The sequence below is a fragment of the Meles meles genome, chromosome 4 (assembly GCF_922984935.1).
Source record: "Meles meles chromosome 4, mMelMel3.1 paternal haplotype, whole genome shotgun sequence".
NCBI lineage: Eukaryota > Metazoa > Chordata > Mammalia > Carnivora > Mustelidae > Meles > Meles meles.
The window spans coordinates 41,224,257-41,230,649 of NC_060069.1; positions in this window are offsets into that span (position 1 = coordinate 41,224,257).

The following is a 6,393-nucleotide window of genomic DNA, read 5'->3' on the forward strand; positions in this document are numbered from 1 at the left end:
GGGATGTCCGAGGCTCAGCAGATACATTTGTTGCCCTAAACATGGAATCATCCATTTCTCCAAGAAGCTCTATTTTCTTTTCTTGACATTTTAAGATGATAATATGGGAACTAGGGGTGTTCATTACTACCAGATTGGTAACTGTTTCTAGGCCTCTTCAAAAGATAGAACTAGGATAGAATACTTCATGAGTTCCTACTAATATTTCGAATTCAATTTCAGGACTACAGGGTTTTTACTTAATGTCCTCTGTATTACATTGCCCTTTTTTTTTTTTCACATGCAAAATTCTGGTTCTCAAGGATAATGGAATTAGAATATTTACTAATTTGACATTTACTAACTTGCTTTATTTCACATTAAATATACAATAATCTCAAAGTAATACTACCACCACTGATCATTATTCTTGAAAACAGTTAGTTTTTTGCATATAGTATCCATTTTATTATAGTTGTACTCTTTCTAAATTGCTAACTGCTATAGCCATTACATACTATTGTATTTTTCATTTAACTCATTTGATCATAGTTTTATGGGTAAATATACACTTAATGTTCACCATTAGTTCCTTATTTCTCTCTATCTAGTCGTTTTGATGGTGTGAAAGCCTGTCCTCTAGTAGATTCCTTGGGAAAGGAAAGACTTATGGAAATAGTATTCTCTGAGTTTTTGCATGTTAATTACAATTTGTGTCATTTGCAGGTCAGTTTTGCTGATAGAAATGCTTGGCTTGCTTTTTTTTTCCTTGAAAATTTAAATATATTTTGTAACTTATTTATGGCATAAAGCATTGCTGTCAAAAAGTCTGATAGGGGCACCTGGGTGGCTCAGTGGGTTAAGCCTCTGCCTTCGGCTCAGGTCATGATCCCAGGGTCCTGGGATCGAGCTCCACATCAGGATCTCTGCTCAGCGGGGAGCCCACTTCCCCCTCTCTCTCTCTGCCTGCCTCTCTGCCTACTTGTGATCTGTCTGTCAAATAAATAAATAAAATCTTGAAAAAAAAGTCTGATATAGTCTACTTGTCTTTCACTTGTAAGTTAGATTCTTTTTGCATAGATACCCAAAGAACTTTCTTTTTTTTTTAAACCCAGTAATTTTACAAGGCTGTGTTTGTTGTCACTCTTGTTTGATATTTCCCAGGTAGTCAGTGTGTTCTTTCAAAATGTAGCCTCAAATATATACATTTACTTTCAGGAAAGTTTTCTTTAATTGTAGTTTTTAATATTTGTTCTGTTCCCTCGGTTCCCTTGCTTTGGATTGCTTCCCTAGGAATTTCTATTATCTGTATATTGGACCTCTTTGGCCTGGCTTCAGTATTTTTCACCTTCCCTCAAGTCCTTTTCATTACTTTCTTATTTTGAAACTTTCCCTCCTGGGGCGCCTGGGTGGCTCAGTGGGTTAAAGCCTCTGCCTTTGACTCAGGTCATGATCCCAGCGTCCTGGGATCAAGCCCCCAACAAGACCCACTTCAGGCTCCCTGCTTGGCAGGGGGCCTGTTTCCCATCCCCCCCCTCTGCCTGCCCCTCTGCCTACTTGTGATCTCTGTCTATTAAATAAATAAATAAAATCTTAAAAAAAGAAAAAGAAACTTTCCCTCCTTTTTACTTTCTCTTTCTTTTAGGGCTTTATGTGTGTTTAGTTGTTCTTTTGTTCCTTATAGTTTAATCTTTATTTCTCAAAAAAAATTTTTTAATTCTAATTCTTCTTTGAGTTCTGATCCAGTTTTTTAGTTTCTCTAATTCTGGTGTATGTATGTTATTCTTATATCACTTTCTCAGTGTCTTTTAGCTCCTTTAGAACATTACAGCTTCGATCTGTTTTTGAGCTTTCTTTCTGGCACGTTTTCATTGTAGGGATATTATTCTGTTTCTTACTCACTTTTTAAAGTGACTTTTCATTAGAGTTCACCCTGATAATTTTCTGTTGCTCATTTTGAGGTGAAATTTTTTTTCCTGAACTTTTAGAAGGAGGTTTGGTCCTGATAGCTTTCCTAACTTCACAGAGCTCCCCATTTTGTTGTTTCTGTAAAGTATTAAAAAAAAAAAAAAAATTGGTGGGGCGCCTGGTGGCTCAGTCGGTTAAGTGACCGACTCTTGATTTCAGCTCAGGTCATGATCTCAGAGTCATGGGATCGAGCCCCGCATCAGACTCCATGCTTGGTGTGGAGCCTGCTTAAGATTCTCTCTCTCCTTCTCCCTCTGCCCACCTCATGGGGCATTGGTGCTCTCTCTCTCACTCAAAACAATAACAACAAAAAACGATGGTGATTAAATTTCTATGATTTCCTGGCTTGTTTCTCTCACACTTATCTGGCTCTCCCTTTTCCTCCCACTTTAATTTTCTCTGTTATATCAATTTTTTCCCACTTTTCTATTGTGGGAAAACATACATAACATCAAATGTACCATTTTAAGCATTTTTTCAGTGCATAATTTGGTAATATTTAGTACATTCACAGTGCTGGATAACCCTTACCACTATTTCTGGACCTTTTTCATCATCCCAATGGAAACTCTATCCATGTTAAGCAGCAACTCCCCCATACCGCATCACCCTCCAGTCCCTGATAACCTCTATTCTACTTTCTGTTTCTATCAATTTGCATGTTCTAGACACTTCATACACTTCATAATCATACAATATTTGTCGTGTGTGTGTGTTTCATTTAACATAATGTTTTCAAGGGCCATCCATGTTATACCATGCACCAAAACTTCATTGCTTTTAATGGCTGAGTATTGCTCCATTGTATGTATATATCACATACCACATTTTACCGATTCATTCATTCATATTGATAGACACTCGGGTTGATTCTGCCTTTTGGCTATTGTGAACAATGTCATTCTGAATATTGGCATTCAGTTATCTGTTTGAGTCCCTTTTTCAACTCCGTTGGGTTTTTATCTAGCAATGGAATTGCTGGGTCATATGGTAAAATCTATTATTACCATACCATAAACTTTTAGAGGGAATACCAAACTGTTTCCATAATGTTTACACCATTTACATTCTCACCAGCAATGCACAAAGGTTTCAACTTCTCCATATCTTTGCCAATATTTTTAAGATTTCTTTTTTGACCCATGTGTTATATAGAAGTATGCTGTTTAATCTCCAAGTATTTTAGGATTTCCCAGTTATTTTTCTGTTATTGGTTTCTAGTTTAATTCCACTGTGGTGTGAGATCAGATGTGTGATTTCTATTCTTTTAAATTTGTTAAGATATGGCTTATGGTCTAGAATATTTTCTTTTGGTGAATGTTCCATGTGAGCTTGAGAAGGGTGTGTATTCCTCTGTTGTTAAAGTAGTCTATAGATGTCAAATTTGATTGATGGTGTTGTTGAATTCAGCTGTGCTCTCACTGATTTTCTTCCTGCCAATTTGCCCATTTCTGATAGAGGGGTAATGAAGGCTCCTACTGTAGTAGTGGATTCATCTATTTCTCTTTGCAGTTCTATCAGTATTTGCCTCATGTATTTTTTTGCTCTGTTGTTAGGGGCATACATGTTAAAAATTATTATGTCATGGGCGCCTGGGTGGCTCAGTTGGTTAAGCCACTGCCTTTGGCTCAGGTCATGATCCCAGAGTCCCAGGATCGAGTCCCGCATCAGTCTCCCAGCTCCACGGGGAGTCTGCTTCTCCCTCTGACCTACTCCCCTCTCACACTCTCATTCTCTTTCTCTCAAATGGATAAATGAAATCTTAAAAAAAAAATTATTATGTCTTCTTGGAGAATTGAGTCCTTCATCATTACGTAATGCGCCTTTATCCCTCATGATGTTCTTTGTTCTGAAGTCTGTTCTTCCTGAAATTAATATAACTACTGCTACTCTTTAAATTAGTGTTAACATAGTATATCTTTCTCCACCCATCTATTTTGAATTTCTGTGTGTCTCTATTTAAAGTGTGCTTGCTCTAGGTAACATGGAGTTGGGTCTTGTTTTTTACTTACTATGAAAATCTGTGTTTTAATTTGACATGTTTAGACCACTGGTATTGAAAATAATTATTGATATAGTTGGATTAATAGCTACCATATTTTCTACTTGTTCCCTTCCTACTTTGATCTTCACTATGCGAATGATGTTGAGCTACTGGAGCTCAGAAGTATGGACCCCTCCCTCTCCATGTCTGGGTTCCTCTGAAGGATTTAATTCTCAGACTTGTCCATACTGAGCTTCCATCAATTTGTCAATTACAGTTTGGTTTGTCTTATGCTGTCACTAATTAGTGCTTTTGCTTCTGGGTTTCTGCTATGGTAAGTTATGATTCTCTGTATCCACTCATCTATCTCCAATATTGGAAACAGCAGTTTGCCCTGTGAAATCATTTCTCTCACAGACTTAAGAATTATTTTTTGGGGACGCCTGGGTGGCTCAGTTGGTTAAGCGGCTGCCTTCGGCTCAGGTCATGATCCCAGCATCCTGGGATCAAGTCCCACATCGGGCTCCGTACTCCACAGGGAGCCTGCTTCTCCCTCTGTCTCTGCCTGCCACTCTCTCTGCCTGTGCTCTCTCTCTCTCTCTCTCTCTCTCTCTCTGACAAATAAATAAATAAAAATCTTTTAAAAAAAAAAAGAATTATTTTTTGTTTGTTCAGCTCCCTACTTGTTATGATTTCCAAACTTCTTACATGACGGACCAGAAAAAAGTTTCTCATCAGCATTATTAACTCTCTGGGATTTTTAAATTTTATAATGACCATCTTAGTGGGTATGAAGTATATTCCATTATGGTTTTGATTTGCATTTCCCTGATGACTAAGGATGTTGAGCATCTTTTTATGTGCTTATTGATTACTTACATAACTTCTTTGGAGACATTTCTTTGGATTCTTTTGTCCGTTTTTTAATTGGATTGTTAGGGGGTTGTTTTTGAATTGTATGGTTCTTTATATATTTTGGATATTACTCCTCTGTCAAATATATGATTATAAGTATTTTCTCCCATTCTATGTGTTGCCTTTTCATTCTGTTGATTGTATCCTTTGATGCACAAGAATTTTAAATTTTGATGAGGTCCCGTCTATATTTCTTTTGTTGCCTGTGCTATTTATGTCATAGTTAAACCACTACAAAATCCAAAGTCACAAAGATTTTCTCCTATATATTCTTCTAAAAAATTTATAGTTTTGTCTCTTATAGTTAGGTCTTTAATCCATGCTGAGTTAGTTTTTATATGGTTTTAAGTAAGAGTCCAACTTCTTTCTTTCACATATGGATATCTAGTTTTCTCAGCACCATTTGTTGAAAAGACTCATTTTCTCATCAAATGGTCTTGGCACCCTTGTCGAAAATCAGTTGACCAAATATGCAAGAGTTTATCTCTACTATCTATTCTATTCCATTGGTTTGTACGGCTGTTCTTATACCATTATCATGCTGTTTTGATCATTGTCGCTTTGTATTAAGTTTTAAAGATTTTATTTATTTATTTGACACAGAGAGATCACAAGTAGGCAGAGAGGCAGGCAGAGAGAGAGAGGAGGAAGCAGGGTCCCTGCGGAGCAGAGAGCCTGATGCGGGGCTCGATCCCAGGACCCTGAGATCATGACCTGAGCCGAAGGCAGCGGCTTAATCCACTGAGCCACCCAGGCGCCCCTGTATTAAGTTTTAAAATCATGATGTGCGAGACTTCCAACATTGTTCATCTTTTTTTTAGATTGTTTTTTACTATTAGGGGCTTCCTTGAGATTTCATGTAAATTTTAGGAGTTTTTCTTTTTCTTTTCTACAAAAACTGATTTTGATAGGGATTACATAGATTGCTTTGGTAGTAATGTTATCTTAACAATACTGTCTTGCAACCTATGAACATGGGATGTCTTCCTATTTATTTAGGTCTTCTTTAATTTCTTTCAGCAATGTTTTGTAGTTTACAGCATGTAAGTCTCACCTTCTTGGTTATATGTATTCCTAAGTATTTTATTCTTTTTGATGCTATCAAAACTGGAAGTGTTTTCTTAATTTCCTTTACAGATTGTTCATTGCTACAACACAATAAATACAATACAATTACAATAAACAATACAATACAATACAATACAAAACAATACAATAAAAAATACAGATGATTTTTTGTTTGTTGATTTTGTATCCTGCCCTGTTATATCAACTTTATTTACTTCTAAAAAGTTTTTCTTAGAAAGAGTCTTGTCCTGAAAGAGAGAACGGGCTGGTCATTTTCAAGAGTTAATGAGAACTAAACTGCCCCAGTCCTAAACTCCTGTTAGCGACAAGATGAAGAGGGTTTACTCAGGGTTCTAGGAAATATATCACTTAATCTGAAAAATGTTGTGGCCCAAACACACAAACCTAGCACATATACCTGGTTTGTCAAGAAGAAATAAATCTGCTCTAGAGAGAAACATGTTTTTAGTTCCCTTAAA